Raw genomic sequence first — 24,728 nt, forward strand, 5'->3', positions numbered from 1 at the left:
TGGTCATTGTATTCTTTATGACATAAATATCATATTATAGGTGTGGTCTCCAAGCAAATATAGTTAATATATGTTTTTTATACATTTCTGTATTTTGCCTTTAATATGTTTGTTAAAAGTGAAAAGCTCTCACCATAGAGCTGTGTTTTAATTTTTATATTTTTGCCAGCTTCAAACAGTGTCTTGATATGTAGCAGCAGTTGTTTGCTATAGTGATTTGACTTTTTTTCTGCTAATTTAGATTTAATTATAAATCAAGAGTCCCAAAACATAACAAGATAAACAAAAAATGGTCCTAGTAGTCTAGGAGGATAAAGGGGGAGGATGGGATGAATGCAGAAAAATTATGGTGGATGAGGTCAACATTGGTGTTGGGAATATTTCTAATTAACTGTAATTATATGTATGAAATACAACTGTGAAATAATTGTAATTCACAATGGTCTCAATAAAGTTAAAATAAAAAGTGAAAGCCATTTTAGTTTAAAAGTCATTCAAAAATATAATATAATAGTTAAATATAGGACATAAATGAATACATTTCATGATATAAATGTATTCACATGTACATTTCCTTCTGGGATCAGTATGACCTGTTTTGGTCTCTATATTAAATAATTTGTTAATGAAAATTTTATATTATCATTATAAATCCTTTCTAGAAAGGTTGATAGCCTCTGATAATAGAAAGAAATTAATTTGGCATGAACAGAACATTTTTTGATTTCTAAAATCAATTGTAATATATAATATACCTTAGGTTTTATAAAGTGAAAAGTGTGGTTTTTGTTATTTTTTAAAAATCTCTTTTTTTTCTTTGTTTGTTTGTTTGTTTGTTTTGGACCACACCCGGTGACACTAAGGGGTTACTCCTGGCTCAGAAATCGTCCCTGGCTTTGGAGGACCATATGGGACAGCAGAGATTGAACCAAGGTCTGTCCTACGTAAGCCACTTGCAAGGCAAATGCCCTACTATTGCTCTAGCCCCCAAAATCTTCTCTTTTCACTCATGAACCACTGATCTTCTTAATTGCCAATGTTTGTTAAAGGTCATCACTTCCTGAATCAGTTATTAAATCTGCATTCTCTTGTGTATATTTGTAAGCTAGTTATATATTTATTCATCTATATCACATAAAGATGTATTAACAAATACTTGCCTGAAGTTGTTGAGATTGTCATTAGTCTGCATTTATAGATTAATCAAATGAATTATCAACTTCCATGGTAATGTACATACTTTAATGAAAAAATTGAAACTATAGAAAATGTTAGTAGATATTAATTTACAACTACTGTCTATTTGGCATAGCAAATATTAAAATAATTATAATATAATTACAAAATATAGTATTACATTCTATAATACATCACAATGATTTAAGTTTATCAGTAAAAACTATAAAATTATAAGTTAGTAAACTAAATTATAAGGAAAATAGTCAGAAATAACTTATGCTGTCATATTTTCTTGTAGCATTTTAGTTTGGAGCCATAACTCAAAATGGAGTATTTTTTAAACTGCCATCTGGTGAGAATTACAAATTGTTACACAGGCATCAGTGGGTAAAATGAACATTTTAAATTGACCTCAAATTGCACTCAGGCCAATTATCCCTACCCTATCCAGAATTTGTTTGCTTTGGCAACACCAAGCTGTGCCTGGGGGATAATAATTCTGCATTTAGGGATCATTTTGGAAAACGCACAGGTTTGTGCAAAGGATTAACTCCAGGTGAGCTATACGAAAGTCAAGCTTTTGCTTTCTGAACTTCACTTCTTTCACTTCATTCAGTATCTCTTCAGTCCCATCTTCACTTTCAGCACTTCAAAGAATCTAGTAGTTAAATTTAATACTGTTAACCATTTCTTTGGGCCTAAGCTTTGATAAAATTATTTTTACTCTTACTGAAATTTTCAGCACTATCTGAAAGCAGTGCATTCCTAGAAAATATATCAGTTGAAATGGACCAAACCAGTGGTCCTCCAAACTATGGCCCGCAGGCCACATATTGTATTTGTATCTGTTTTTGTTTCTTCATTGCAAAATAAGATAGATGCAGTGTGCATAAGAATTCGTTCATAAGTTTTGTTTTTACTATATTCAGACACTCCAATGGTCTGAGGGGACAGTAAACTGGCCCCCTGTTTAAAAAGGTTTGAGGACCCCTGGACAAAACTATAAAGCAATAAAAGAGTTTATATAAATTATTTTAGCATTTTCAACTCCCCCAACATCTAATCAATTTTACCTAGTATCACATAGTATGAAGATAACACTAACATATAATAAAAACATGTATGGCATAACATAGACCATTCTATACAAAAGAATTCTATATAGAGTTTGGGGGTAAAACATATTAAAAAACAACAAATTCTAATTTTGATTTTTGGCATTAGTAGTAGAAGCAAAAATATTTTTTAAATTCCTTCCAGTACCAAAAAATAGGTACTAATGTAGGTGCTTCATTACTGTGAACTAACTTACTCTAAATTTTCTAATGAGGGACATGTATTTGGTCTTCTATTTATTGATACTGTCATTTTCTCCTGTTAGTCTAAGTTCACTAATTTGGAAGACAATAGGAGCATTTTATTTTTAAAAATGGATCTGACAGTGAAATTCAATGATTCTGAAGAAATCTTATGAGAGACAATAGCTAGCCACCACATCAAAACTTAAATAAAATTCTGAAAAAACCTAAGATTTTAGAAAAATTGGTTACTTGATCTCTGTCAGTATAAGCTTACAATCCTCCACCCTAAATTGCCTTCATTAAATTGTTTTTGTTTTACAATTGGCTACAAGATAAGTTGGTCTGCTGCTTGGAAGTAAACAGAATTTGTCATGTATTTTTTCTGTTTCATCAATATTTCTTTCAGTAACAAACTAATTAAGATCCAAATGTGTTCTCATCCCAGTTAAGTTTTTATTCTCCACCTCTATTATAGCATTTTAGAACGATAGCAAAAGTACACAGACTTTTTATAGGCTTCTCTACCTACTCCTCTCCCCTGTTGTACATGATCTGATTGGTATATTGTTTTATAAGTTCATTTCACTGATGATTACATTATATTCTTGATGAAAACTCAATTTAAATATATGGAATTAAAAAATTCCCTAAATTCAATTTATTTGTGAGATAGAATAGTGATAAATTTTTAAATTAATAATGACCTTAGAAAGACAGGAATTGAAGGAGGGCTAGAGATACAACAGGTAAGGAATTCTCCCTTCAACTGTCAAACCCTAGCAACACACATGCCTGGAGTGATCCCACAGAATAGAACTAGGAATAAATCCTTATAACACTCAGGGATCATATCAAGCCAAACCAAATCAAACAAAAATCCAGCAATTGAAAATTAATTGGATTGCATATGTAAATGGATTCTAAGACATCTAATAGATTAGTGTTAATGCTATGAAGCAATGCAAGTAATTTGGTAGCCTAAAATTAGCAAGAAAATTAACAGAAAGAAAATAAGTAAATGTGAAGATGATTTGTGGTGAATGAACATACTTGTATTAATTTTCTATGGATGTCATATTAGTCACCAAATTTATATTTGTGCTCCTATTTACAGCTCTTGGAAAAATTAATGTTCTTGATTTGGGTAAATTCTAGATGTCACCCATACTTTGACAATATTTAGTTTCCCCCTATAGTCTAAACTAGAAAATGAATGTTTTTTTGTTTGGTTGGTTTTGTATAGGGCCACACCCAGCAGGTGCATATTAGGGTACTACGGCTCTATGCTCCCCAAATTGCTTCTGGCAGACTGAGCTAAAAGTTGAGATGCCAGAGATCAAACCTGGTGGGCAGCATGTTATTCCAATGCATTGATCCAACCCCTTTTTGTCTGCTTGTTTTAAACTCAGCAAAACAAATTATTTGCTATTAATATGCAGGATGAACTTCTCCAATTCAGATTATTTGATGTTCTGTCACATGTATATAAATACATTTTCAGATTACAAAAATTAAGGTGTAGACATATTAAATGGAGAGCAATATTACATTGTGTAGATATACCAAGTTTCTTTGGCCATTCATTTGTTGCCAGCATCTGGATTGTTTCCTGAATCTGCTATAGGTAACAGTGCTGCTATGAACATAGAAGTGCAGGAGGCGGTACTGTATTGCATTTTTGGAGTCCTAGGGTATATCCCACTGGGTGGAATTGCTGAGTCACATGGGAGCTCAATGTCCTTTTTTAAATTTAATTAATTAATTAATTATTTTTGGTTTTCGGTTTTTGGGGCCCACCTGGTATCACTCAGGGCTTTCTCCTGGCTATGCACTCAGAAATTGCTCTTGGCTTATGGAACCATATGGGATGCTAGTAATTGAACCACTGTCCATCCTGGATTGGCTGCATGCAAGGCAAACACCCTACCACTGTGCTACAGCTACAGCCCCAATAATAAATAAAGAACCTTGATAATGGTTATGAAATTATAAGAAATAAACCTAAGAAAAACACTCCTTGAAGATGCATTTAGCCTCAATATCATGGAGGTGTTTTCCCTAGGTTTCCTTCTTATAATTTCATATCCATTATCAAGGTCTTTAATTTAATTTTATTTTACCTTTATACATGGTTTTGATAGAGGTCTTTGTTTACTTTCATGTTTGTAGCTGATCACTTGTCTCAAAATCACTTGTCGAAAAGGCTTCCTTGCTCTATTTTATATTTCTTACACTTCGATAAAAGATCAATTGACTGTGTGTCTGGGGGTCATTTTCTGAATACTCAACTCTACTCCTCTGATCTGAGGGGCTTGTTTTTTTCTCTATCATTATATGTGTATAAGACGGTCATTGATTTTGGTGCCTTTTAATATTTTTGCATTGTTATTTATTTTCTTATTTTTAATTCATATTTTTATTTAAACAGCTTGATTACAATCATGACTTTGCTTGGGATTCAGTCATGTAAATAACAGCCCCCTTTATCAGTGCAACATTCCCATCCCCAATGTCCCAAATCTCCCTCCTCCCCACCCAACCCCCGCCTGCACTCTAGACAGGCTTCCCACATACATTCATATTGTTATGATAGTTCTCAATGTAGTAATTTTTCTAACTGCACTCATCACTCTTTGGTGAGCTTCATGTCGTGAGCTGCATCTTCCAGACCTCCTCTCTTTTGTCTCTGAAAATTATTGCAAAAAATGTATTTTATTTTTCTTAAAACCCATAAATGAGTGAGACTATTCTGCGTCCATCTCTCTCCCTCTGATTTATTTCACTCAGCATAATAGATTCCAGGTACATCCATATATAGGAAACTTTCATGACTTCATCTCTCCTGATGCTGCATAATATTCCATTGTATATATGTACCATAGTTTATTTAGCCACTCATCAGTTTGAAGGAAGATCTTGGTTGTTTCCAGAGTATGGCTATTAAAAATAGTGCTGCAATGAATAAAGGTATGAGGAAGGGATTTTTGTATTGTATTTTTGTATTCCTAAAGTATATTCCTAGGAGTAGTATGGCTGGATCTTATGGGAAGCTCAATTTTTAGGTTTTTGGAGTGAATCTCCAAATCGTGTTCCATAAAGGTTGGGACTAATGGCAATCCCATCAGCAGTGCATAAGATGTCCTTCTCTCCACATCCCTGCCAGCACTGCTTGTTCTCACTCTTTGCAATGTGTGCCAATCTCTGTGGTGTGAGATGTACCTCATAGCTTTTTGATTTGCATCTCCCTGAAGACTAGTGATGTGGACATTTTTTCATGTGCCCTTTGGGCCATTTGTATTTCATTTTTGTTTTGTCTGTGTCTGTGCCTTTTAATTTTATAGCCTGTCACTTTGCTATAATGAATATAGTAAGAAGGATTTTTATATTTCCAGTATTTTGGTAGTCTTTATGGTTTTTCTAAATATAGTGTAATTTCATCTGCAAAAAGAGAGAGCTTTGCTTCATCTTCCTATCTATATGCCTTGACATCTTTTCTTGTCTAATTGCTATTCAAAGTGCTATCAAGTAACCACGTTGAATAAGAGTAGAGAGACAGGCAGCCTAGCCTGTACACGGTCTTAGAGGAAAGTATATTAGGTTTATTTATTTTTTTGAGTATAATATTCTCCAAGGACTGTGACAAATGGCACTGCTATATTGAGAAAATTTTCTTCCATTACTATCTTTTTTAGTTTTTATCATGAATAGATGCTGAAAATTATCAAAGGGTTTTTTTCTGAATCTGTTTATATGATTAAACATTTTTCTTTGTTGATGTGATTATTACATTGAATAATTGGTATATGTTGAACCATACTTGCATTCTCCAGAACGAATAGTACTGGTCATTATGTATGACTTTTTTGATGAGGCCATTGGATCCTTTTTTGCTAGATTTTATTAAGGGATCGTTGCATCTATCTTCAGCAGAGATACTGGAAATGTTTTTGTCTTTTTATAATAGCATTTCTATCTGTTTTTATTATCAGAGGTTTGTTTTGGCTTCCCAGATATAAATTATTTGGAAGTATTTCTGTGTCCTCAGTTTCCTGGAAGAGCCTGAAAATGTAGGCAGTATTCCTTTTGAAAAGATTAAAAGAATGTATCAGCGAGATCTATGTGGGCATAGGCTTTTGTTTTTGGAAACGCTTTTGTATTAGCATTTTAATTTTCCAGACAATAAACGTGGTCTGTTCAGGATATGCTAATCATCTTGGTTCAAGCTTGGGAGATCAAAGATTTCAAGAATTTATCTATTTCTTCCAGATTCTCTTGTTTTATGGCAAGTTTTTTTCTTTTCTATTTCTTTTTTGACTTTTAGTTTTTGGGCCACACCGGTTACACTGAGAGGTTACTCCTTGGCTAAGTAGAAATTGCTCAAAAATTGCTCCTGGCTTGGGGACCATACGGGATACCGGGAATCAAACCCTAGGGCCATTCTGGGTCAGCCTCGTGCAAAGCAAAAACCCTACCACTGTGCTATCGCTCCGGCCCCTGGAAGAGTTTCTTAAAATAATATCTGATTACCCATGTTTGTTTGTTTTTTTTTTTTTTGTAGTATCTGTGATAACACCATTGATGGGCACCCTTAAGAACAGGCAGAAAATGCAGGGGCCTTCTGACAGGCACAGAATTTTGCTAAAAGCATGGCATTCTTGAGAATCAAATGCTAACCATGTTAAGATTTAAGGGACAAAAAACATAGAGCCATAGGTAAAAACAGGCCAGCCTTGAGAATTAAAAGTAAACATATAGGATTCATGGCTTAAAGGGGCACCAAACAGAGAGCCATGATCAAAGCAGGTAGCCTCGAGAATTAAATGTAACATTTAGAAAACAAGGAATGCACAGGACTTTTGGTCCTGGGAAACTAAGTCTAATCTATAAGGGTCCCCTTATCTGTACATTCCACCTGCCGCATATAGGTTCCATTATCAGTACATCTCCGACCTGATGGAGGACAGATCTCATTATCTGCACATTCCATATCACCTGCCAATGAGTCCTGTTATTTATCCTGTTCAATATATCTACCTCTTATTGAAATATTTATGAGTGAAACTGTGCCCACAAAAAGTATATAAGCCAAGCCTTGAGTTTCAATAAATGGAATTGGATTCGTATTTGTCTGGAATCCATTTCCCACTTTCGTCTGTCTTTATGTCTGTCTCTGTCTTTGTGTTTGCCGGATCTCCCTCCAAGAAAGAATAACCACATCTTAATTGGTGTCCCCTGCAGGCAGGGGCACCCACACACCACCCTTTTCATTTCTAATTCTGTTTACTAAATTTCTCTCCAATTCTTTGTGAGTTTTGGTAGTAGCTTATGGATCTTTACTTTTTCAAAGAACCAACTCTTACTGTCATGGTTTTCAATTTTTATTTTTTATTTGGATGTGGTCATTAATTGACTTCTTCTAAGCTTAATTATTTTCTCTGTCTTTCTATTTTTGTTTCATTTTTGTTGATCACATTTTCAATTTTATAAGCTATGCCATTAACTTAATTATTGTAGTCCACTTCTTCCTGATGAATACATGCCAACTCTATATGTTTTCCCCTTCATACTACTTTTAGCTGTACTCCACAAGTTCTGATAATGTGTACCTTGGTTCTTTTTTGTTTCCAATATCTTTGATACCTTCTTTGATTTACTGACTTAACTGACTTACTGGTTGTTCAGTAGAGAGCTGTTTAATTTTCCAGGTGTTTATAATTTTTCTCTTTGTCTGAAGTTTTTAACTTCTAATTTCACTTTTCTTATTATTTGAAAATGTAGTATGCAAAATTTCTATCATCTTCAATGTTATAAAGGGACACAAAGAGGAAAAATGGAACTTTCTAATATGCTATTTATCCATGAAGCTGTGTATCCTTCCTTTAAACCTGAATGTAAGACTGGCTGTGTGAAGAACTCATTGCACTGATTAACTTTATTGAGTTTTGTCACTGTATCCCACAATAGCTCTTCTGTTTTTGATGAGGTTTTTTGTGACAAATGTGCTAAATATTAGGGGGTGCTTTCATTGATCTTGCTTTTTTATATTTCATCTCTATGAAGTTTTTTTCTTGGGTACTTTTTTGGTGGTCCTCTTTTGGCTGGTACTCTTATAGCATGTAGGATTTGGTTGCATGCACTCTTTAGCTCTGGTGATTTCTCTGCAATGATTCCTTTAATGTTATATTCATTTTGTTTTGTTTTGTTTTCCTGTATCGGGAAATCTAATGATTCTTATATTGTTACTATTGGACTTTAAAAACATCTATTTTTGTATGTTCACATTCTTAGAGACTTGCCATAGTCTGATCATTTGCTTTGAAGCTCTTCTAACCTGTTCTGTTGTATGAAGTTCTTATGCATCTCATATTTGCACTCAATAATTCTATCTATCAGCAGATTTTACTCTTTTAGATAGGTTTTCAGTGAGGTTCACGTTTCATCTACTCTGTTTTTTCAGTCCTGTTATTTCAATTTGGAGTTTTCGCATTTCTACCTCTCTTCTTTTATTTATTATTTATTTATTTATTTATTTATTTATTTATTTTATTTATTTATTTATTTTTTATATTTTTTGGTTTTGGGCCACACCCGGTGACGCTCATTGGGTTACTCCTGGCTATGCACTCAGAAGTCACTCCTGGCAAGGGGGACCATAATGGGACACTGGGGGATCCAAACTGTGATACGTCCTAGGCTAGCACTGGCAAGGCAGACACCTTACCTCTAGCTCTCTAGCACCACCATGCCGCCTCTCTTATTTTCTTGATTTTTGTCTGTGACAAGTTTAGTTTGCTCCATGCTTTCTTTGAGCTCTATGAACATCTTCCATGTTTCTTTTCTAAAGTTCATTTTTGAAAGGCTAAATAGATGATTGGTACTTGTCGGAACATTGCACCTACCATCTTTGTTCCTATAAGCATTGTGGAGTCTTGCATTGTTTCCCTCGGTGTTGAGGTTGTAGTGTGGGATTTTATATGTCACCTGCTGTCTTTAATTCACAAGAACCAACATGCAGCAGTGGAATGGATCAGAGCAGGAGAGGCAGAACTCCACAGGTTCTTTGTCTGATTTCTGTTCTTTCACCTGGACCTCACTGGTGTGGCTTCCAGGTACCAAAGCCAAGGGGCATCAACAGTACTTAGTGGGTTTTCACTGCTTTGGGTCACCAAATTGTATTCTGTCCCTTCACCTAGGCACTGCCAATGTCAAACTTTAATATATCTCAAAATATAGTCAGAATTAGTTAAATTTTTATATATCTCAGGCAATTTGTAATAAATTGCTGACAATGAAGTAAGAATCTGTTATTATTATTGTGATTTCATTCGTTTCTTTTTGTTTTTTTGTTTGTTTTGGGGTCACACCTGGCAGTGTTCAGGGGTTCTCCTGGCTTCTTAAATCAGAAATCACTCCTGGCCGGCTCGTGGGACCATATGAGATGCTGGGATTCGAACCACCATCCTTCTGCATGCAAGGCAAACACCCTACCTCCATGCTATTTCTCCGGCTATTTTGTTCTTTTTAAAAAGAGCTTTATAGTGTACTGTTAAAAGATATATGGTCTATTTTATGAAAATAAAATATATTGTAATGTTATTGGAATGTGGTTATTTTCAATATATTATTGCTTATATCTTGATTATAATAAACTTAAAAGAAGAAAAGCTATCTCACTGTTTGAATATAGCATACTGTCAATATATATTGCTAAGTTAAATTAAAACTTATATTAATAGAGCAAAAATACTTTTTGAAAAAACTAAATCATTAAGAATTTAAATTACTTCCAAGAACTTAATAAAATATTTACAAAATTAAAAAAATCTACTTGGGGATTTATGCCAAAATATTACCTGAATTTAGCCATTTAACTTTTTAAAGAGTTTTTATTTGGAATAAAGTTATATTCTCTATGCATTTATTTACAGAAGTTTTTAAATTAGGCAGATATAAGAGTGCACACCAATTTGTTAGTTAAAAATATAACAGAAAATATCTATGTCCCTGATTTTATCTTATAAAAATTTCAAACAGATATAATGTTTGGTTACATATAAGGTGTATTGACATATTGTGGCACAACAATGTTTAAAACTTTAATGTGGACTTATTTGTAAGACTGTCATATAAATTCATAACATCTGTTTTTGATCAAATAATAAATTACAGCAAGTATGTCTTATATAAAGCTGGATTATCCTTTAGTGTATGTTGAATAAACAGGTATAATCATCTTTTAGCCATTAGTTCATTTATTTAATTAAAAGTATTTCAATATTCAGGGCCTGGAGAGATAGCACAGTGGGCGGTTTGCCTGTGCAAGGCAGCCGATCCAGGACCAAGGTGGGTTGGTTTCGAATCCCGGTGTCCCATGTGGTCCCCCATGCCTGCCAGGAGGCTATTTTTGAGCAAAAACAGACAGGGAGTAACCCTGAGCACCGCTGGGTTGTGACCGAAAAAACCATAAAAAAATGTATTTCAATATCAAAACACACATTACTCTCCATCACTATATATATATATATAATATATATATTATAACTACACTGTTGTGTCATAAAAATAATAAAATGAGTGCAAAATCTATAAAATTAATATAATGGGCCTAAAATATCAGGAAAAATAGGAATGTTGAATTCCATTTATGTGGAAAATTATCATATCTTTATATTTAGGGCAAATATATCCCAAAAACACAGTCATATTTTGTCAAATTGATCCAAATAGTGTCTCACAGAATAAATTAAAGTATATATATATACATTTTATAAGTCTCTTTATAATTTATTTTATAAACACATACTCTATAATATCAATACAATGTTGGGAAATGAAGGTTCTAATTCTTTAGAATATAAACAGAAAAATAGGACAATCAATGTTGCAAAAGTGACTCAAAAATTAAATTTAACCACGAGCTAGTAAAGTAAGTCTCTGACCTCGCATATGATTTACCACAGTTCCATTACCTATACAACATATTAATGGTTCCCAGAACACAGGAGTGATCCCTAGTACAGAGCCAGATCTGGAGTAATCTTGAGTACAACTGGTTGTACAAGCACCCTAAAAAGAAAATTTAAAGTTAACAATGTACTGCTTAAATAAACAAGCCATGGAAATTTTTTAATTGTAAGTAAATTTTAAATAAAAAAAAATGGTAAAACTAAAACAATTTGGGGGACTCCAGAACATAAAAACCAGCTAGACTTTGCATAAGCGGGGTTCCCCTGTTTTGTGAGCATTAGGCTGGGGAAAATCCACGAAACTACGCGCTGCCCAGTGGAGCCCGACTGGTGAAAAATTGTGAGTTGTACCTGTGTATGTCTGTCTACTGTCCTCTTCCGTGAAACTCTCGGGAGTGTGGCCGAAAAAGAGGCTCCAGGCAGAGCACGGCCGCTTCACTTTCGCTTCTCTTCACTTCATGGGCCATTGCACTCTAAGAAAAGAACACCATTGCAACAGAAAGAAAAAATCACACTAATAACTGTGCTGGATAACAGAAGCAAGCATTTCTCTACGGACAGTCTTCTCTGGTTGCATGCTCGGGCCTAAGATTTGATCCAGTGTGAGGCTTTCATCCACGGAAGACTCCCTTCTCCTTAGAGGCAAGTCAACACATCAAGAAGGGCAGAGCCAGAGGGAGTGTGCTGCCTGCATCATATAGCCAATGAATACCACCACAACACATAGAAAAACCACAATACAAGTGTGTCAATGGGAAATTAAAACACAGGACCAGCATCAGGACATAGAGAATGAAGATGACAATTCTGATGACAGATAATGATCAACCAACTAATCAACCTTTCAGATAAGGACTTTAGACTAGCAATATGGAAGATGCTCAATGAACTCAAAGAAACCATGGATCGAGTTGAACAGAACACTAATAAGAACCAAGAAAATATGAAGACAGCAATCACAAAAACTCCAAACTGAAATAACATGTCAACTAACAGGCCTGAAAAAGTCAGTAAAACGAAGTGAATGACAAAATGGATAAAGCTCTGGGTCAGGGTATCAGAGGCTGGAGAATAGACTTGGTGCTGTGGAAGATGGAGATACATAACAATTTTCATACAGCAGGAAAGATTGGAAAACAAAACTTAAAGCAATGAACAGACAATAAAAAAAATTAGTCAAAGAATAGGAACAGATGAAAATAGAAGTCTATGATAAGAGCAAGACAGAAACAACTTAAGAATCATTGGAGTCCCAAGAGACCCAGAAGAAAATTCCAGGAAGGAATCAATGGGTCAGAGAACATTAGTAAAGAGGAAACTTCCCAGAGCTAAAGAATATATGTGATCAAATCCTGCATGCTCAAAGAGTATACCAACCAAAAAGAGGACCCCAGAAAAACCACCCCAAGACACATCCTAGTCACAATGACAAATCCCACAGATAGAGACAAAATTCTGAAAACAGGCGAAGATCAAAGAAGGGGGGAAATTATGTCAAGCAAGCTTCCCGTTGAGAATTACAAGCAGGACCTGTCACCAGAAACACTCAATGCCAGGAAAGCAATGGTGGGAATATTGTGACAAGACTGAATGAATGAATGCTTCACCTAGAATACTATACCCAGCTAAAAACACTTTCAGTTTGGACGGAAGAATACATGGTTTCACAGACAAAAAAACAGCTCAGAAACTTTACAGATACAAAACCAGTCTTAAGAGAAAACCTAAAAGACCTAATGTAAGACAAGACTAACCAAAAGACACACCAAATTTTGATATAAAGATGGCATTAAATCCCAGGACAATTCCTTCCTCTCAACATCAGCTGGGACTACCTGCATCCAGTCAAGACACAAAGAGTAGGCTACATGGTAACAAAAAACTCAATCCAACATTCTGCTGCCTACAAGAAACGCACCTGAATTAGTCAGAACAAACAGAGACTCAAAAATAAAATGCTGGAGGAAAATGATCCAGCAACACCACACCCATAAAAAAGCTTAGAGTGAGTTATCTAATATCAGATAATGCAAACTTTATACTCAGGAAGGTTTGTAAGGGACAAAGATGGACATTTTATATTAGATCAAGGGGTATGTAGAGCAGGAAGAAATAACTCTCCTAAACATATATGCAACGAATGAATGGGGCCAGCAAAATATTTAATACAACTGTTGCAAAATCTGAAATATAATATCAATAACAACACAATAATTGTGGTGGACCTCAACATGGCTTTGTCAACAATGGGATAGGTCAAAGAAACCCAACAAGAATATACAAGACCTGAGGAGAGAAATGGAAGAAAGAGCCTAGTGGAATAGTAAATAGGACACTCAATCCCCAGAAACCTGGATACACATTCTTCTCCAATGTACATGGGACATTCTCCAGGATAGACTACATGCTGGCACATAAAACATACCTCCATAGTATCAAGAAAATAAAAATTTTGCAGACTAACCTTCGCTGACCACAAGGCTCTGAAATTATTTTGTGAATTCCAAAGGGACTCAGAAGAAAAACATTAACACCTGGAAGTTAAACAGCCTCATAATCAATAAGCAGTGGGTCTGAGATGAAATCAAGGAGTAAATCAAAACGTTCCTAGAACAATGACAATAAAGACAGAAACTATCAGAATTTATGGGACACAGCAAAAGCATTACTTTAAGGAAAATTTATAGCTTTGCAAGCACATTTCAGGAAGGAAGAAGGAGATTACCTGAGTAGCTTAATGACACAACTAATAGACAAGAAAGTGTTCAAAAATGAGGACCCAAAAATAGGAAGACAGAAGGAAATAACAAAGCTGAGAGCAGAAATCAATGAAGTGGAAACCCAAAAAACAATCTGAAAGATTAACGAAAGCAGAAGTTGGTTCTTTGAAAAAATAAACAAGATTGATAGACCACTGGCAAACCTAACAAAGAAAGAGAGAGAGAAACTTGATAACTCGTATTAGGAATGAAAAAGGAGAGATTACTACTGATATGACAGAGATTCCAAAGGGTAATCAGAAACTAATTGAGAAAGTCTACGCCAATAAAAATGAGAACCTGAAGAAATGCATAAATTCTTGGACTCTTATAATCCTCCACGTTGAAGAAAGAGGATGTAGCATATCTAAACACTCCCATCACCAATGATGAAATTAAAACAGTAATGTCTGCCGAAAAACAAAAGCCCATGCCCAGATGGATTCACTAATGAATTCTTTCAAAACTTTCCAAGAGGAACTACTACCAATTCTGGCAAGACTCTTTTATAAAATTGAACAAACAAAAACACTTCCAAATAACTTTTATGAAGCCAACATCACCTTGATACCTAAACCAGACAGACGTGCTACAAAAAAAAGAAAAATACAGACCAATATTACTGATGAATGCAGATGCAATGATCCTCAACAAAATACTGACAAAATAGGATTCAATGCCTCATTAAGAAGATCATCCACTACAATCAAGTAGGTTTCATCCCAGGAATGCAAGGATGGTTTAACATCCATAAATCTATCAACATAATACACAACATCAAAACAAGAAAAAATAAAAAACCACATGATCATATCAATAGGTTGCAGAGAAAGCATTTGATAAGATCCAACACCCATTCTTGATCAAAACTCTCAGCAAGATGGGAATGGAAGGAACCTTTCTCAAAAATAGTTAAGGCCATATACAATTGCCATATACAATGGCCTTTCTCAATGGAGAAAAACTAAAAGCCTTCCTCTAAATTCTGGCACTAGAAAAGGCTGTCCTCTCTCATCACTCCTATTCAACATAGCACTGGAAGTACTTGCTATAGCGATTAGGCAAGTAAAAGATATCAAGTGAATCCAGATAGGAAAGGAAGAAGTCAAGCTCTCACTGTCTGCAGATGACATGATACTCTACTTAGAAAACCCTAAAGTCTCTACCAAAAAGCTTCTAGAAACAATAGACTCATATAGCAAGGTGGCAGGCTACAAAATTACACACAAAATTCAAGGCCTTTCTATACACCAATAGTAATAAGGATGAAATGAACATTAAGAAAACAACCCATTCACAATAGTGCCACACAAACTGAAATATCTTGGAATCAACTTGACTAATAATGTGAAGGACCTATACAAAGAAAACTATAAAACTCTGCTCCAAGAAGTAAGAGACGACACTGCGAAAATAGAAACACATATCCTGCTCATGGATGGCAGGATTAACATCATCAAAATGGCATTACTCCCCAAGGCATTATACAGATTTAATGCGATCCTCTAAAGATACCCATGACATTTTTCAAAGAAGTGGATCAGGCACTTTTGAAATTCATTTGAAACAATAAACAACCTAAAATATCTAAATCAATCATTGGGGAAAAAGAATATGGAAGGAATTACTTTCCCCAACTTTAAACTGTACTACAAAGCAATAGTTATCAAAACAGCATGGTATTGGAATAAGGACAGACCCTCAGATCAGTGGAATAGGTTTGAATACTCAGAAAATGTTCCCAGACATACAATCACCTAATTTTTGATAAAGGAGCAAGAAATCCTAAATGGAGCAGGGAAAGCCCTTAAACAAGTGGTGTTGGCACAACTGGATATCCACTTGCAAATAATTGAACTTAGACCCTCAGCTAACATCATGTATGAAGGTAAAATTCAAATGGATTAAAGACCTCGATATCAGACTAAAAACCATAAGATATATAGATACAACACATAGGAAAAACACTCCAGGACATTACAGGCATCTTCAAGGAGGAAACTGCACTCTCCAAGCAATTGAAGCAGAATATAAACAGATGGGAAATATATTAAACTGAGAAGCTTCTGCACCTCAAAGGAAATAGTGCCCAGGATACAAGAGCCACCCACGAGTGGGAGAATCTATTCACCCCAATACCCATCAGACAAGGGGCTAATCTCCAAAATATACAAGGCACTGACAGAAATTTACAAGAAAAAAACATCTAATCCCATCAAAAAATGGGGAGAAGAAATGAACAGACACTTTGACAAAGAATAAATACAAATGGCCAAAAGGACACATGAAAAAAATGCTCCACATAACTAATCGATCAGTGGAGATGCAAATCAAAACAACAATGAGATACCACCTCACACCACAGAGAATGGCACACATCACAAAGAATGAGAACAAGCGGGTGTTGGCAGGTGGAGAGAAAGGAACACTTTATCCACTCCTGGTGGGAATGCTGTCTAGTTCATCCTTTATGGAAAGCGATATGGAGATCCTCCAAAAACTGAAATCGAGCTCACCATACGATCCAGCTATACCACTCCTCGGAATATACCCTAGGAACACAAAAATACAATACAATAATCCCTTCCTTACACCTTATATTCATTGCAGCACTATTTACCATAGCAAGACTCTGGAAACAACCAAGATGCCCTTCAACAGAGAATGGCTAAAGAAACTGTGGTACATATACACAAATAGAATATTATGCCAGCTGTCAGGAGAGATGAAGTCATGAAATTTTCCTATACATGGATGTACCACGGAATCTATTATGCTGATGGATAATAAGTCAGAGGGAGAAGGGGAAAAAACGCAGAATTGTCTCACTCATTTTTGGGTTTTAAGAAAAATGAAAGACATTCATTGCAATAATAATTTTCAGACCAAAAGAGAAAAGAGCTGAAGTTCCAGCTCACCTCAGGAAGCTTCACCACAAAGAGTGATGAGTTTAGTTAGAGAAATAACTACATTTTGAACTGTCCAAAAAATGAGAATGTATGAGGGAAATGGAGAGCCTGTTAAGAGTACAGGCAAAGGTCGGGTGGGGAGGAGGGAGACTTGGGACATTTGGTGTATGGGAATGTTGCACTGGGTGATGGGTGTGTTCTTTACATGAGTGAAACCCAAACACATCATGTATGTAATAAAGGTGGTTTAAATAAAAAAAAACAAAAACAATTTTTTAAAAAATGATTCTGTGTGTAAATATGTTAAAAGTGTAATGCAACATCTGAAAATGACATATATGTTATTTTAATGTTGTGGGGACTCAACTTACAGGCTTTGTTCAATTGACACAAGTTCTTTACTACTTAAGCAATTGACATTCTTGAAATTATCAATAATTTCACACTAACTGAATTCTAATACAGAATGAATTCCCCAGGCAAAGTTTAATCTTTCTTTTTAAGATTAATCAAGATTTGACCTTTTCTTTCAAAACATTCATTTGCCATCTTGAAGCTTATTTAGTAAAATATGCTATATCACAAATTGCTAGTGAAATAGTTTGTAAAAGACAATAAATTATTTCATGCACACAGTTTTACCAGCACCAGCAAACAGTAGGTTTATAGTAAATATTCAATAAATACTTGCTAAAATTAATGGCTAACTAAATAAATAAATGTCATGGCAGTCTTTAACTTTAAATATCAAGGTCACAGTATATGTAAGTGTTTATATTGATCCAATAATAAAGAATTTAGAACAATCTTAGAACTGATTGGCTATACAAGCTGCAGACTTAGGTTTAATAGAGATCCTCATTAATATTTAAAACTAGTTGTAAATAAAGGAAGTACATTACAACCAAAAAATTTTTTAGATAGTAATTGATACTTCTTAAAAAAAATGGTTAATTGCTTTGAAAATCTAATAAATAAAAATCAGCAGAGGGACAGTAGTTTGTATCAAAATATTTAAATCAAAATTAAAATAATAGGCTATGAAAACTTTTCAGAATAGACCTGGAATATAGATAACTAGATCAAGATTGTGTATATAAAACTCATATGAATTATTCTTTGTAAATTAGAAGTATAAATAAATGAATCACAATAAATGAATTAGAACTAAATATAGAAGTAAAAGTTGATTTTTTCCACAGAGAGATATGGGTTAAAAAGAGAACAATATTGAATTAAATCATTATTCACAAAATTCAGGCATATTTTATGTTTTATAAAGTAAAAGTGTATGATCATTATAAGTTATCATTTTTCAGATTATTTTCAGAGTAACTTATAATCAGTTTATTTAATACTAATTGATTTAATATGGAAAATATAAATATAGAGCTCTTTCTATTTGTAAGAAACTGAGCTATATATACATGTTATATATATTAACCTCACTTTATATTATTGTGACATTAAAATTTTGTACAAATAATTTTATAAATTTAAGAAATCAAAGTAGAGATACATAGTATATTAACATGTTTCTGCAAAATATTTTAAGAAATCATGTTTGTATGATTGTTTTTTGTTTGTTTTGGAAGAGAGATTCCTATAGTGCTTGGACATGATTCCACATGTATATTCAGTGTTTACTATTATGTTCAAAGCATCATAAGTATTACTTCACAGAGGGGGTGGCAGCTGGTGCTAGGAGTTTGAGCCAGTGTACATCACATGCAATGGCAATAGCCTTAATCCTTGCTTTATCTTCCTGGCTGCAACATAGGTGCATATAATCCTATATACCTTTCAGATAACAGCAGGAAAGAAAGTTGAAATTTATTTTTTCTTTTATAACATGGAGTATATGAATTTCAGTGTCCCCAATAAAATAGATGGTGTTACATCAATATATCAATTTATTGATTAATAATGTACTTGTGCATGAAAAAAACTTTAAGAATAATCTACAGTTACATATCGTATTTGATATTTAATTTGCACAAAACAAATAATTACTTGAAATGCTTTTATATAATATAGTCAGGCTTTCAGTCAGGCACTTAGACTTTGGTGAACTGATCAATAAAGCACAGAGGTTAAATGCATTTATGGTAAAGAGCAATTCAGGAAACACTGAAAATATTTTGGGCATAATTAAAATATGCAGGTTATTAAATTTATGGTCTAATGATAATATTAAAATAATTAATTCATATTTTAGACATAGAATGCATTCCTCCTATGTAGATGGAACTCTTTTATTTTAAACTGAATGAACCCTTCAACTTTAAAATAAATTTTTAGAGCATCTTTAGTAAAATGTATCAGATTGATGACATAAATACTAGAATTACTTATGTGTATTTTTAGTCTGTTCAGTTATCTCTTTGATTGCTAAAGGCAATACACCTAATTTTCTATGACTATCTAGAATTTTTAACAACTTATAATTAAAAAATATTCCACCCACTTAGAATTATTTTATTTATATATTTATTTGAAGGGGGGGATTGGGCCACAGTCATCTGACTCAGGGATTAGTACTAGATCCATGATCATTCCTAGTAGGGCTCAAGAAACATATGTTGGATTAGTACTTGAATTTCTAAAAGTCACACCCTACTTGCTGTGCTAACACCCCTGACCTAGAATCAATATTATTGATATATTGTTTAAACATTCAGCATGGTAAAATAGTTAGCCTTTTATTTGGGGGGAAGAGGGAGCACGCAGCAGTTGCTCGGAGCTTCCTGCTGGGCCCCTGCACTCAAAAATCGCTACTGGCTCAGTGGTACCATATGGGACACTGAGGATTAAACCTGCGTCCGTTTTGGATCAGCCAAGTATAAAGCAAACATTCCTACTGCTGTGTTATCACTCTGGCCCTTCCTTTCTTTTACTTCAAACATATCATCGGTAACTGGAAATAGTTTAAACTCTGATTTTGTGATATCAGAGCCTCTCACATTCTATGGGTCATTTTAAGAACTCATTATGCTCAAGTTGTTGTCATTTCCTCATGTCAGGATGTCATTGGTAAAAACGGGTGCAACTTGAGCCTGGACGGCATTCAGAGTTTCCCCATGGAGGGAGTCTGGTTCCTGGTGCTGTTGCTGGGACCTGTGTTGGTACTTTGGAATTTGGGGGTTCTGAGTTGTATGGTCACTGTATAATCACATGAGTCAGAGAGTAGGGTCCGTATGAGACATATGTTCAGTGTGGGAGATGAGCGCTATATTAATAAAAAGTATGTTTTTTTATCCCTACTAGATAGAAGCTTGTTTCTCTGTATAACATTTCTTTTTATTTACGAGTGCCTATGCAAAAGGGTATGGAGGACATATTATATTGCTGGAGGAATTTGGAGGTGAGAATGTTAGTCTGCACAATCTCTGTCCCCTGGTTTTGACCTGAGTTTTATCCCAGACAAGACTATTCTTGTAGGATTTTTTACCATTCAGAACAAAACAGGTGAGGTTGGAGAGAGAAAGAGAAAAAGAAATAGAAGAAATAAATAAAAATCACCTAACAGTATGATAAAATTGGGAGACATGTCAACCTTTGCCCTAAGAAAAAACAAAATTTCCATTTACAGTAAACTGACTTCGGACAAACACAGACCTGGACAGAACCAATCAAGGGGACCAATAGGAAGTTTCTAGATTAGGGCCTCAGCCTAGGATTTGTACAAAATTTCTTCCCAGAGGTCTGACTTTGACAAATGTGACTGAGCAGAAACTTCTGGAACCATACTAAAATACATAGCCTGCCTAGGCTCTGTCCTAAGATCTGTGCAAGAAACCAAGTCCACTGATTACACAAGACTGCTTACAACAGCATTGATGGAACAGAAATCCTAGAACCATAAATAAAAACTCTCTCCTAGCCTTCGACCTATGACCTAGGGCAAATAACAAGATCCCCAACTACAGAGGCGGGGGTGTCATCATCCACATCTGAAAGAAAAGTTTTCTGGTACCATAAAAAGACCTTGGGGGGGCATAAATGAGAGAGTACGGTGTCTGTAGATGCTCCCATTGCAGTCTGCTTCCAGGGCCAAGAAACCTTGCATCTCTTAGGCCAAAGAGGAATTCCCATTCTAATTTCTCCAATATTTACCATGCCTGTGCAAAAAAAAAAACCAACAATAAACTTTCTAAGAAGTTGTTGGGTCTATTTTTGTTTGTTGTTTTTCTTATTTTTGTTTTTTTGTTTGTTTCTTCATAGCTGATAGTTTTTGTTTTTGATTTTTTATTCCTAGGAGGTGCTCTAGCTGGGTCAAAAAAGAGCTCGATTTCCAGTTTTTGGAGGAATCTCCATATTGCTTTCCATAAAGGTTGAACTAGACAGCATTCCCACCAGCAGTGGATAAGCGTTCCTTTCTCTCCACTGCCAACACTGCTTGTTCTCATTTTTTGTGATGTGTGCCAATCTCTGTCGTGTGAGGTGGTACCTCATAGTTGTTTTGATTTGCATCTCCCAGATGATTAGTGATGTGGAGCATTTTTTCATGTGTCATTTGTGTTTCTTCTTTGTCAAAGTGTCTGTTCATTTCTTCTCCCCATTTTTTGATGGGATTAGATGTTTTTCCTTGTAAAATTCTGTAAGTGCCTTGTATATTTTGGAAATTAGCCTCTTGTCTGATGGGCATTGGGTGAATAGTTTCTCCCACTCAGTGGGGGGCTCTTTATCCTGGGCGCTATTTCTTTTGAGGTGCAGACGCTTCTCAGTTTAATATAGTCCCATCTGTTCATCTCTGCTTTCACTTGTTTTGGAGAGTGCAGTTTCCTCTTTGAAGATGCCTTTATTCTCAATGTCCTGGAGTGTTTTGCCTATGTGTTGTTCTATATATCTTATGGTTTTAGGTCTTATATCGAGGTCTTTCATTCATTTGCATTTAAACTTAGTACATGATGTTAGCTGGGGGTCTAAGTTCAATTTTTTGCAAGTGGCTAGCCAGTTGTGCCAATACCACTTGTTGAAAAGGCTTTCTTTGCTCCATTTAGGATTTCTTGCTCCTTTATCAAAAATTAGGCGATTGTATGGATTGAATTACTCAGGAGATCTTTCTTATTAGTATTCATTTTCTTTTTTTTTTTTAATAATATAATTTTTATTTTGATCATAGTGGCTTACATATTGTTGACAATAATATTTTAGGTACATATTTACATAAAATCAGGGGGGATTCCCATCCCCAAATTGTCCTCCCTACACCCCCGTTTCTGTCTTACCTCCCATTTCCTCTTCCCTCACCCCCAGGGCGGCTAGAATATGTGGTCCCCTCTGTCTCTAACCAACTACTTAGTAGTCCTGCATCAGTTTGGTCTTGATGCCTCCCTTATTTCCCCCTCTAAGTAGGGGGCAGGGGTAGCTAGTTCAAGTTGCGTGGTTTTGCCTGAAAAAAGAGAAAATAAATAAACCGGGGTAAGAGTTTAATACCCCGAAAATGGGGCAGAATCCTTCTAGAGGTTCTCATCATCGATTTGGGAAATGAAGGAGAAAAAGAAGTTGAAACACTCCACCAGTACCAAAAGAAGTGTCAAATATCCAGTGAGGACTCCAGCTATAACGATAAGCACCACAAAAAAACAGATAAAAAACAAACCAAAAACAAACTAAAAACAAACACAAACAAACAAAAAACACGCCGTGGTCTTGAAATAAGAAACATGGCGTAGCACATAACGAAAGAAAAGAAAGGAAGAGAAAGAAAAGAAAAAAAAAAAAAAGAATAATTGGGGCCAACAATTTCAATAATCACATCCAAACTGAGGAATCGACCAAAATAGCTAGGTAAATAAAAATAATAATAACAATAATAAATGAAGGTAAGATATATATATATATATATATATATATATATATATATATATATATATATATATATACTATATTATATATATATATATATATATATATACACATAACCAAGGTTTTGTGTTTTTTGTATTTTTTTTCCCTCCTGCCCTGGCACAGTAAATATTGGGGTCATTCGAAAAGGAATTCACTTGCCCTATAAGATATGGGTTTCTCCGTCCTTGGGAGTATACTGTCATGGAATCAGCTCTAGTCTTTGCTCAGGATCATTACTCTCCAGGTTGTGTTTTTTTTTTTTTTTTTTTTTTTTTTTTTTGGTGTGTGGAAGGCTTCTGCTCTGTCCAGTGTGATACCGTCAGAGCTCTGTGTTTAGCAGTCTCAGTATCTGTACATATCCTGAGGTGGGGACTTATGGTGAAGTCAGTCTTTGTGAATCTAGAGGTTCTGTTACCTCAGTGCCATTTTAATCCATCTTCTGTGGTTGGTGATCTTGGTCTTTGCGCTGAACCTAGGAAGGCATCTAGGATAGCGTCTTTCTTTGTTCTTCCAGAAGCCCCTTTCCGTTACAATTGTCTCTGCCGGACCTTTGGGACTGGGGATCATGCTTATTGTGCATGCCTTAGTTCAAACCCTAGACTAGGGCTTTTTTATTGGTCCCAAGATGTATACAGTCTGGTCGTGGTTCTAGTATCCAGTCATCTGTAAATCACGATCTTGGCTTTTGGACCTACCAAAGGGTGCCGCGTCTTCTGGTTTTGTCTTGTCGTTAGCTGGTGAGGTAGGCTAAACTGCTCTAAGGTCAAGTTGTTCACATTTTCCTCATTGTCGAGATATCATGTAGAGCTGGCCCTTGTTGTTGACCCTGCAGTAATAAGGCTTGTCCCAGATGGAGATTGTTTCTTACAGCTGTTGTGAGGAGCTGTGCCGTTTCTATGTCTGGGATCCAGGGTTCAAGGCTGGTTGAATGGTATCTAATCACCTGAGGTCTAAGTTGATTCCACTTGACATATTTTCAAGGTAGGAGATAACCCTGTATTGTAAACAACTATGAGTTCCTATCTCTAGTAGATAAGAGCTCTTTTTTTTTTTAAATATGTAAGATTTCCCCTTTATTTAGTGTGCCTTTGCAGGGGGAAGTGGTGCTCCATTATATGTCGGAGTATTTTGGGGTGGACAGAGTGGGTAACAGAGATAGGTCACATACCCAAAGACGATTAAAAAAAAAAAAGGAAATAAAAGTGTATGTGCCCACAAATGTATATGTAAGGCAAACATTTAAATAAATAAGTTAATTAAAAAAAATAAAAAAAATAAAATGAGTTAGCGAAGTTTTTAAAGGACCAACGTGGTGCAAAAGACTACTTTGCATTTGGGAGAGAACAGGTAAAGAGTTGGTGTATTACAGGTCTTATGCCTATGTTGGAAGTACAGTTTTCCCATTGTCTTTTGGATTTTTCTTGTGGTGTGTGGGTTCCCAGGCATCTTCCAATCACACCCCCTGCCCCCCTTCAGATTGGTAAAAATTTGCAGCTGGGAGGTCTTGGAAGAGTTCTTGCATTGGGGATACTATTGGACCTAAGTCCGGTTTCAAGAAACAGTCCATGTTAGGGGGAGTTGGTAGGGAGGGTCTCGCAGCATGTGTCCACAGGGGAGTTGGCTGTCTTTTCTTGCAGGAGACGATGTGTGGGTTCGGTTGGGTGTCCCCTCGCCTGGGTGCTGGGTACTGGTTCATTGGGTAGGAGGTCGATCTTGATGCCTAAAAGATTAAGGACTGAGGGTGGAGAGTTTTAATATGGT

The sequence above is a fragment of the Suncus etruscus genome, chromosome 7 (genome assembly GCF_024139225.1).
Source record: "Suncus etruscus isolate mSunEtr1 chromosome 7, mSunEtr1.pri.cur, whole genome shotgun sequence".
Classification (NCBI taxonomy): domain Eukaryota; kingdom Metazoa; phylum Chordata; class Mammalia; order Eulipotyphla; family Soricidae; genus Suncus; species Suncus etruscus.